General features: G+C 38.8%; 1 protein-coding gene across 3 annotated transcripts in view; it reads left to right on the top strand.

Annotated features, from left to right (window-relative positions):
- The first annotated feature begins 251 nt into the window (after positions 1-251).
- LOC122531908 overlaps positions 252-11,771 on the top strand; it is a 52,318-nt gene continuing 40,798 nt past the window's right edge. For all 3 annotated transcript variants that reach the window (XM_043660208.1, XM_043660235.1, XM_043660227.1), the window contains exon 1: positions 252-417. The gene's annotated coding sequence lies outside the window, so the exon portion shown is untranslated. The remainder of the gene's footprint in view (positions 418-11,771) is intronic.

The raw sequence follows: 11,771 nt of genomic DNA on the forward strand, positions 1-11,771 counted from the left end.
AGGAAGAAACAACGCGAGCGTGTAAAAAGTTAGGCGAGCGAAGGCCGCGCAGGCGTAAGCCGATTCGGAATGCTGCATGGACCGACGCCACGTATTATGAAAGGGGGGCATGTAATATCACAGTGATTAGTTGCCGCGTAGAACAATTATTGTAGAGTGAAATCGGCCGCGAGGGAGGCCGGCTTGGCGAATTACGCTGTACTCAGAACGATTATTGCCGCATTAATTTCTCTTTATGCGTCTTGTTGCAGGTCCGAGCCGCGGAATAATTCGGAGCAACGACGCTTCCCCTCGCTTCCTTCCACGAAAACGGCCTCCTATTATTAGGCTGCCGTTGAATACCAGACGACCGCAATAAGCAAAACTACCAATTCCAAAAAGGGAAAAGAAAAGAAAAAGAAAGGAGAAAAGGAACAAGTAAGTAGACGAACAATTTATACACCTGTGTATATTACTTTTCTTCTTTCTCTGCGTATACCTGTTTTCTTCCTTGTTTCCTCCTTGGCTGGACCTTTCGTTTCACTGTGTTTCACGTGTGCTTTGTACCTTTTTTTTTTCACGCGTCCCTGTGATTCGTTAACTCGTAACTTCTCTCGGAGAAAACGCTAGGCGCTCACCGGCCGCCCGTTATTCGACAGTAAAATATTCCCGACTAATTCTTCCTATTTCCACGCTGGCCCGTGTGAAGTAACGAGCGCGAGGAGAATATATTCCGACGCGTAGGGTTCCCTCGGCGAAAATTATTAACCCTCTCGCCACGCACGTCGAGAACCCTTTTACGCCGAAGTTGCAACATTTTCTCAATTTTAAGTATATTTAAGTACAATCCAAGCAAAGCAATAATAATAAATTTATTACTTTTCAATCATTTCTATCCTAGTGGTGGTGTCGTACCGACTTTCTTTTCAATAGAAAACAGGAGAGCGACGAAATTTATTGCGTACGGTTCGGTCACTCGTTATGGTCCGCGCGCACGCGTATACGCAACTACTGGCTCGTGACCGGAATTGTTTGAACAGGTATCAAGTATTCAATCGAATTAAATTTCAATTTGTTTATACACCCTGTGTGACGAAATGCTCACTTTATCGAGCATTATCATTGGTTATGCAAGGGCTGGGGTCGTGTATGTAAAATTTCACGCAGAAAGAAAATTTTCGTTGATTTTATCTTATCGATCGTTTAAGGACTTTCTTGCGTTTTGTGATCGAAACACGTTCGTCAACGCTCGACTCTCTGTTTACGCTTGGGCGATGCCTCTTCGTTTTGTTCTTCCTATCCTTTTCCTTCCGCCTTCTCCAAAGTTTCCTCCAATCTCGAACCGGAGAAGTGCCGAAATGCGCGAAAGCATGCAAACTGCGTTACGACGATAATGGGCGTAGTAAATAAGCAAGTGCAGGCTAAATTATAGCTGTCCCCCATTCCACCCTTCATCCATCTTTTCCACTGCTCCTGCTTAGAACGAGAGGTAGAGGAAAAGAGAGAAAGAGAGAGAGAGGGTGGAAGAGAGGGACAGCTGCTGAAACCACTTAACTTAACGAATCCTGCGGATAAAGGGTTATACCTCGTTGCACAAAGGAGAACACTCGAAAAAAATATAATTAAATGCTTTATTCATAATTCTCCTTTACTCTCTACTCTTTCGTCCGCCCTTCTCCCAAAACGTGTCCCCCTCTTTCTCTATTCTTTCATCTGCGTTTTCTCTCTTTGCTTTCTTTTCTCTCTTTCTCCTGCGCGTGTGTTTCTCTTTTGCGACACAGGTAGAAGAGCACACCGAGCACACTCGCGCGAATGCAAACGAATATAAAACAATCGTTCGGTATATATATATATATACCCCGGGTATATACGCGACAAACGAGCCTGAGCATTCGCGTTATTACGCACGGAGTCGCAGGTGCGTAACAGGTCAAATTTATCAGAAGGGCAAGAGGGTGGTGGGCGCGCGCATTCGTCTAGTCGTAGGGGGAAGCGAGGGAAGGTAAGCAGCCCAATGAAAATATAGAGTTAGGGAAGTGGAGAAAAGTCATGCACCGGTGTGAAACAGTTCTGGAGGCGTGTGTCACATAGTTAGCTATTCTGGGGGGGGGGGGCTGGTTTCAACCTTTCCCCTCCCCCCCTGTTTCTAACCCCGTCGCTCTCTTCTTCTCTCTATCAGCCTGGTCGTCGAAATTACGTTTTCGAGTCACTTCACCGAACGAGATTTGCCTATGCATCGAGAGAGGGAGGAAAAGTTCACCCTCTATCGGCGGAATTTTTGCAATACACTTTTGAATAGCCGCCATTGCTTGTGCTCGACTGAGCCCCAAGCTTTTCAACGGAGCACAAACACGTACACGTACACGTACACACGGAACAGAGGCGAACAGAGAGGCAGACAGACGCGCACGCGCGCGCGTGTGTGTGTGTGTGTGTGTGTGCGGACGTTAGGGCGCGAGAAAGACAGAGCATAAAACGCGAGACAGAGGGATGGGGACCGAACGTACAGAGAGTGATAACTATTCCCTCCTGAAACTGCATGTTGCCTTGTTGCCTGCAGGAAGAAAAGCTGTTCCGGTGCAAATTGAACGGTACCGTCGAGTATATAATTTGCACGTAACAAATTCGTTATCATGCCGTTTTCGCGGCGTTGATCAACCGTGCTGTGTCTTCACGTTAAATTTGTTTCACGGTTTATCCATCGATTTCATTTGCGAGATATACAAATCGTTCTTATGTGATCGACCTCTTGCGCTGGAAATATTTTCTTGCCCCAAAATTACAATATCTTCTCAGTTCTAAGTATATCTAAGTGAAACAAAATAAGGCAAAGCAAATAATAAATTCATTACGTCGCAATAATTTCTATCTGGTGATCTATCATGCGATATCGGCGTGTTTAAAAAGAGAGCGACGAGTTATTGTATATTGTACGGTTCTTCGGTCACTCGTTATGGTCCGCAATCAGCTGCAACTGCTTAAAACCTGTTCCCGTCTATTTTCCATCGATTTTCGATATTCAATTGGGGGATTTCGATCGTCAAATTATATTGTTTATCTACGAAATTCTATATAATATATACAAACAGGTCTCTTGACACAATTCCAATGATTGAAATCTAATTGATCGCGATGGAATCACGTATAACCTGCGACGTGTGCGTTTGTGAATCAAAACTCGTCGTTCCCTGGTATAATTAAAAAAAAAAACACACACATGTGTATTCACATCGTATGTATCGATAGGAATGCTAATTCGCATATTATTATTGCGAAACCCGCGCGATAAAGTTACACATACGGGGGGATGGGCGTTGAAAATAATGGGGTCCTCCATCGGGGCTCTCACTCGACTCTCCATCCGCTATTCGCGGCCGAATATTTTCCTACACGGAAATATTCGTCGTAATAATTATTACGTTCCGTCGCGCATATGTGTCCAATGAAACACAGAGGACTGGTGGCACAAAAGTAGAGCCATGCGCAAAGGAAAGAAAAGAAGGCACACAGCGCGAACGAAGGAGAGCAAATGAACGAGGGCTTGGAATAGAAGAGTGGTGGGAGTAAATAGAGGACATGTACACCCGAGTCTCTAGCCTCGGTGTGTATAGTATAGTCGCACGCGTCCCCGGTATCGAACGAAAATGTCGGTGGAAAAAAGAGGGAGAAGGAAGAGGACGGGTGGGTGATAGGCGCGAGAAGGACGAAGTTACTGCTGCCGGCGAAACTGGCGCGATTCCAATGAACGGAGAAAGAAAAGAAGAGAGGAATACACAGGTACACGTCGCGACACAAAACGGGGGTCCAGTCATTCTCGAAATAGGCGGCTGGAATGTCAGTTCTTGGCGGAGTGTGAGACAAAGACATATAGATAGAAAGAAACCGGGGGAAATAAAACGAGAGCGCGCGAGAAGAGTGAGAGAGAGAGGGGGAAAGAAGATTCCTACCTATCCACCGCGTACTCTGCTGCTGCTGGCTGCCGCGCCATCGCCTGTTCCCCCGAGTCGTTCGCCCGTTCTTGTCCCTTTCTTGATTCTTCGTTCTTTATAATACGGACACAGAGAAGGAGAGGAGAAGGCCACCCATGTCTCTAGGCCACGATCTTGGAAGACGGTGAGCAGCAGCCAGTCGGCACAAAGGGGAGAAGAACGACAAGCACGACAAGCGGGCCACCGAGAAAGATACCGATGGCATTTAATAGCTTACCTCAGAACGTTTTAGATAATGACTGGCTGAACCTCGGAGTGCCTTCTTTCGTTTGATTCCGACCGTGGCTGGGCGCGGCGCGAGGAGGGGGTGGTTACGTTTTCTTTCTCTTTCGAACGAGGGGAGATAGATGGACGAAAAGGGAAGTGCACTATTCCCGTGTCTTGTTGCCGAAGAGATGAACGAAACAGAGAAAAACGCCGAGTGAAATGAAATGATTGATAACCACTCCTTTTTTTTTTTTCTTTTTTTCTTTTTTTTCTCCCTCCCTTTCTTTCTTTCTTTTTCTCGTTTCGCCAACGTGTATAAAAAGTAACGCGTAACTGAAAAAGTAAAATTAATTGCACGCGGGGGTTATCGTTCGTTCGAACGGAGGAAAAAAACGAAAGGACGAGCGACACGAATGGGGACGAGCGTGAAATATTTTTTTACTCCATTAGAACATTCTTGATAAATATGAGCGAATTTTTTTCTCCCTCGCATTAAAGTACATATATATTTTTTTGCCCGTGAGGTTAAAAATTATCGAAAATCATACGAATTGTGTACCGCCGAGAAAAACGTGCATTGACTCTCCTAGTAATTTTTCTTCCGCCGTGTACACGTACATTTCGCGGATGATACGAGAGATTAAAAAAAAAAAAAAAAAAAGGAAAGAATAGCAGAGGAAAACAGTAGCTTCTAACATTATCGGTGTTTCGTTTCCGCTAGTTTTTTTCTGCACGCGTTTCCGAACTAACCAGTCCGCCCAGAAAACTCGATGAAGTGGGAAACACGCTGTTTAAACAAAACTGGCAGAAGAGGGGGAGGGGGGGGGGACAGCTGCGTGGAAGAAATGTTTTTCACATTTGTTTAAATTGAAACGTAGCGTAGCGTTCTGGTTGAACGGTGGAAAAGCGCTGGAAACGTTTAAAATTCGCTAGTAACTGGCAAACTCGTTCCCTCGCGTTTTTTTTTCCCCTCCTTTCTTAAATTAAGCATTTTTTTTTTCCGCGCATAGACCTCCTTTCTATTTCGTATTTTATATTACATCTTTTATAATAACTACTCTTGTTTCTCTCTTTTCGCTTTTTTCTTTTTCTTTTTCTTTTTTTTTTTTTTTTGTTCTAGCAACGGCAACCGTGCTGCAATTTTCGTTGATAATAGAAATGTCTCGTGAAAACGAGACCAGAGGCGACGTTTCGCAATTCAGACGAATTGTGTGCTTGACAAAATCTCGCGTTTCTCGTAGATTGTTTCGAACGGAGTATGGACGAATTTATTAAATTCGCGACCGAGCCGTCGAGCGTATGAATATTTGTAGTTTGAATGATGAATCTGCATTGTCGAGAAATTTATATAAACCGACTGCTGAAACTAAAAAAAAAAAAAAAGAGAAGAGAGGAGAAAAAAAATCGTGCGAATATTGATGCATGCTAGTAAATATTTATACAGTTGTTAATAAATATTTATACAGTCGCAAAAGTATTGCAAGTATAGTATTTATAATCGTATGAATGTTGAAGCATTTTAGTGAGTCGCTATGCGTGATCGGTTTATTTCCGTTTTCATTCGGATATGAAACGTTTATGACGGAACTTTAGTATTCAGCTTGCAATAGGATTTGAGAAGTATTAGCATTCGTTGCGACTGCGAGCATATCCTCAAATATCAAGGATGCACGTAACTCCAACGCGTCCGCGGCATTAGGTAACTCACTGTTAAGCGAGAGAAAAAGAACTTGACTGTACGTGATTTACTGTTTATCGGCAAAAAAGAAAAAAGAAAAAAAAAAAAAACGGGGCTCTACGTGATCTGCGGTTGACCGACGTACTACAAAAAAAAAAAAAAAGGTTCATATCGTGTAATTCACAGTTGTACGTGATCGTAGATTTCGCGAGAAACAGACGAGCGATCGTGTATTACCGCGTTAGCCACTCTTCGTATTACGTGACGGATTCGTTATAAAAAATACCACGATACGCATGATCTCTTATCCTCTGCCTCTTGTCTAAATCGCGTGCAAGACCAAATCGATAGGAGTGAAAAAATATTTTCACACGACAGTTTTCCTCACGTCAGAAGGCGATGCACTCTATTATCCATAAGTATTTCAATCTCTTGCCACGCACGTCGAGGATTTTTTCGTTTCCAAAATTGTAATGTTCCCTCACGTTTCTCAAGTACACTTAAGTAAAACGATACAGGCAAAACGGACAATGAATCTATTACTTCCCAATCGTTTCTATCCAGTGGCATCATACCGGCGAAAAGTTCGAAAAGAAAGCGACGAGTTGCCGTGTACGGTTTCGGTCGCTCGTTATGGTCCGCAATCGGCTGCCACCGCAACTGGTTAAAACGGCCGTCGTAACTCGAAACAGTTTGTTCGTAAAAACGTTCGTTTGTTTGTCTCCTCGTCGCGATTAGAATCGAACGATCTATTAAATGTAAATTGAAACTGCATCAAGTTGATGGAGGACGTTCAAGTCTGTATCTTGGAAAAATGGAAAACACTTTTCTCGATATTTTCAAAGACACCTTCAAACGTTTTCAAGTCATTTACATTTTCAAAGACGCTCGAGGTTGTGTTGCGTCAGTAATCGCTTAATATCGCCTGATATCACATTTCGAATGTGTTGATATCAACGAACTCTGCGTCGTTCCCTGCAATATCGAAAAGCTTCATTTACACACGTACGTTGTGTATTTACACGCGTCGTCGTTTGGAAGTATTAAGACACTTATGGACGGTAGCGGTACGTACGAAACAAAAGGCGTAATGCATCTGCTCTGTAATATAATAATAACGCGCGGGAGTGTTTGAAACAATTACAGCTGTTACCCGGAACGGAAGTGAACGCGACCATTTAGTTCTTGGTGGAAAGTGCAGACACGAAATCATTCACGCAGTACATGCATAATGGTCGGTTTGTGTTGAAGAGAAATTTACATCCTTTTTCTCATGGTACGGATAAGATACACTCGTGTCACCGGTTCTTTGCGCTATTACGCGAACGTATTGCCCGTTTATCGTGCGGCATCACTGCACGAGTAACTACCACTCGCTTAGAAAATGCGTGCAACGTGTAATTGACCGAGCCGTGTAACGCCGATCTGTTACAATCTTGAGAGATATGTTAATGGAGGGAAATCGTCGTTTCTTACTAACTTTGGCGTGTATTCTTCGTTATTTAACACTTTCTTCGGTGGGATATTTGAACAGTATTATTTTTATATACTTGTTGTAAATAATTGTATAATTTTTGTTATTGTAGTATAATTATATTATAATATTATAATTCTTCATATTATAAATAATTATTTAAATTAATTTTACTTTATAATTATAATTATTTTATAGTAGTATAATTATATTTATTTCTTTTAAAACACCATGACGATCGAACTTTGACCGATACAAACTGATTCCAAAGTTTCGTTTGAACTACTTCGGTCACGCGTAAGGAGCATTATTTTTATATATGTGTTGCAAATAATTGTATAATTTTTGTTATTGTAGTATAATTATATTATAATATTACAATCTTTATTTTATAATTAATAATAAATAATTATTTAAATTAATTTTACTTTATAATTATAATTATTTTATAATAGTATAATTATAATTTTTTAAAGCACCATGACAATCGAACTTTGACCGATACAAACTGATTCCAGATTTTTGTTTGAACTATTTCGGTCACGCGTAAGAAGCATTATTTTTATATATGTGTTGCAAATAATTCTATGATTTTTATGTTATTGTAGTATAATTATATTATAATATTATTATTATTTATATTTTGTAATTAATCATATATAATTATAGTGATAAATAATTATTTAAATTAATTTTATTTTATAATTATAATTTTTTAAAGTACTATGGCGATCGAACTTTGATCGGTACGATCTGATATCAGATTTTGAACTAGTTAAAAGATACGGCTGATATTAATTTCTGTTTGCACAGAGGCACGATTGCACAAATATATTTGTTTTTATCGTCATTCAAATTATAATGATTTGCACGTAGATTATTTTGATACAGTTTGTCCTAGTGTCAACAAATATTTTCATTTATTTGTATCGATAATTTTGGAGACAACCTTGGAATCACGGAATCCAATTTTACTCATTTAAATGTTCTGCAACGATTTTATTACAGGCGTGCGTTCATTAATTTGATGCGATAAAAATCCGTAGCCACGAAATTACATTTAAAAGCTTCTTCGGAACTGTCTTCAGATTTATATCAAACTTTACCGATATAATCAGAATAATCGTATCGTATCACTAAACTGCTTTGGCATATAAAATAACTTCCTCAATTTTATTATAATTTTTATTATAAGTTCCCTATCTATTATATTATAATTATATTATATATTAATATAAATAATTTCCTTGATTATCTCAATTTTTCTTAATTGATTGATCTTCTCAAAAATAGGAATTCTCGTGAAAAAAATCTGCTGCTTGTTGCAGTAAAGTTTTCATCAAGTGATTTGCAATGTTGTCGCACAAATTCATAGAAAGGTTGCCGAAACAAGTATATGGAATACTTTCCGTTCATCGTAACTCAACGTACTCCGATCGTCACCGATCGGCCTGATCGATTTGGCAGGTTTCAAGGATTAAGTTGCTTCCATCGGCGAAAAATTTCACTTGCATCGTGTGTGTCGTCGATAAATCTTCCTGTTGATATTTCGATACTCTCTCTCTTTGCTCTTGCTTTCTCTCTTCGTGCGAGGAGTTACGAAATTGTTGCCTTTGGGGACAGGCAGATCGTTTCATCGATATAATTTCGCCAAGAAGCGAAGTTGCGAGTCGCGGTGTCGATGTTATCGTCTCGCGGCCGATATTATCAATCTCTGGAACCAATCCAGAGTGCAAGGTAGCTCGTCTCGCATGCATAAATTTTGTATACAACGATGCCTATAGCGAAAAACGAGTATTGTGTGTGTGTGTGTGTGTGTGTGTGCGTGCGTTCGAGGCACAGGCCGATTAATTCTTCTCTAATTAAGTCTCTCCGCTGTTTTATTTTTCGTCAATGTCTTCGAAAAGGGAATTCTCCCCTGGCTCGATACCGATCATTCATCGGAGAAACGGTAATGTTCCTGTAAGAATAGACAATGCTTTAATAATCGTGTTTCATATTTTGTAAATTTGGCAAATTTCAGAATTGAGATAACGCATAAATTTCGTTCGAAACGAGAACGATACTTTCGGTCTCAACCACCATGTGTTCGTGCTAGGTGTGTGCGCGATTGATGGAGTAGCGAGCTGAAGTGACAAGTAGTGTAGTTTAAAATTGCGGCGACAAGTAGTGGTATGTATGATGATACTGCTATAAATACAGCTGGCGATCGAGTTCTCTTTTCTCCTTTCTTTCGTGCTGTTTTCTACCGCGTAGCATTCGTTTCTTGTGTGTTTGAGGTTTGGGTGTTTTACGATTTCTCTCTCAGCAGTGATTTCTAGCTGTCGATCGGACCGGTTGCGCGAGATTTAAGGGCAAAGTAGCACAAGGCAAAGTTTGAAATATAAGCACTGATCTATCTTTTGTCGGACAACGGGCTGCCATAAGCGAGATATCTGATTTCCAGGTTAACTTCGACTCTGAATTGTGTATTTTCCTGCCCGACCGATCCGTACACAACGTACATCACTTACGTCCGAAACTATCGAACTAATTGCTTCACGGCTGAAATATGATTTGCCAGATGGCGATGGCCCCTCCTTGAATAAATGGGCACCCGCATGAATGAAACATTGAATTTCATAGTGGCGAAACTTCTTCAATTTTCACGCAACTGCCTTAATAATTCTCATCTTAAGGTTAATACGTACTCCGGAATTAACCGATCACTTTCTAAGCTGATACTTTAATGTTTTTTGAAGTTTAAATTTTCATTTTATTAATTTTAAATTTAAATTTTCGTTTTATTACAATTTTAAATTTAAATTTTTGTTTTATTACAGTTTTAAATTTAAATTTTTTATTTTATTAATTTTAAATTTAAATTTTTATTTTATTACTATTATTTTTATTATATTTTATATAATTATATTATATTTTTTATTATTATTTATTTTATTATTATTATTATTTTATTTTATTTTATTTTATTAATTTTAAATTTAAATTTTTATTTTATTATTATTATTTTTATTATATTTTATATAATTATATTATATTTTTTATTATTATTTATTTTATTATTATTATTTTTTTATTTTATTTTATTTTATTAATTTTAAATATAAAAGAATTAAAAATTTAAATTTAAATATATAGAATTGTTATTGTTGGAGATTTTCAGTTAATACAGTTTTCTTCATTATATATATATATATATATCAATAACATCTGTGATCCTTTTAATATCCAAGAGTATTACTCACTCTAGAAATAAATGCGGTTGCTTCGCGAAAAAAATAGCTTCAATACGAATGAGTAAGTGCCTGACTACAAGCATAAATGCTGTTTGCACGTTGAACCCCATTGCTTAGTTACAATTGAATACCTCTTCAATGAGTTTACACTCGTGAGCATTATACGTACAATAGATCGTGGTAATTACTGTTATACAGAATCTTAACCACGAGTAGTGCTTGTACAATCACTTCGCCATACTTATCCTTCGCTATTCCAAAGATTCAAGTGTCATTTTTTTTTTGGCTGCCCTTATTTTAAGATCGTTACCTAATCTTATCCGTGAAATTCATTTATTCAATGAAATTTATGCCATTTCTCATTGTGCCTAGAGTACAATACGCGATATTAATAATACGTAGATATATATATATATATATATATATATATATATATATATATATATATATATATATATATATATATTTGCAAATAACGCGAATATTTATACATCTACGTTAATTTTTCAATTTCAACGTGATCAGTAACGATAAAAGTTAAGACGGTAGATAATTAGAAAGATTGATACGATGACAGTGATTGAAGGGTTGAGGGGGAGGGGAAGCAAAGTTCCGTGGCTATTCCAAGTACACGTTCCAGTTCTTTTTTTTTTTTTTTTTTTTTTTTTTTTTTTTTTTATTTTTCTCTGTTTTTTTAATCACCGGCTGCCTGCGACACTCCCATTCGACGTGAGTAATTCGAGTGGGAACAGAACGATTTTTTCGTACGGCGGATCGTGACGAGCTCGAACGAAAATAGTAGCCTGCAGGGACAATAGCGCGTGACGATCTTGAGGTCAACGTACAGAATTTCATAAACTTTTCTGTCGTCTATTTTGATATCCCATCGATAGAACACCGCGCACTTCCTCCCATTCTCTCTTCTTCTCCACACTTTTTCCATTTTATTATACACGTATATGTATATTTTTTTTTTTTTTTTTTTTATTACTTCACTGCTCATAACCATAGAGCAAAAACCGTTAATGAGTTGCCGCTTTGCGCGAGTATAATACGCTCGTATCTTGGCAATTTTATGATAATTAATTACCCGCGCAATTACGCGCGGCCTTTTTTAAAATTTCGAGCGTGCAAAAACATTTTCGCGAACCGTCAGAGTGAGTAACGATGATCGAGAAATCTGTCGCCCATTTTGCAGACGAAGGGGG

This window comes from Frieseomelitta varia, unplaced genomic scaffold (genome assembly GCF_011392965.1).
Source record: "Frieseomelitta varia isolate USP_RPSP 00005682 unplaced genomic scaffold, Fvar_1.2 scaffold_139, whole genome shotgun sequence".
Lineage (NCBI taxonomy): Eukaryota > Metazoa > Arthropoda > Insecta > Hymenoptera > Apidae > Frieseomelitta > Frieseomelitta varia.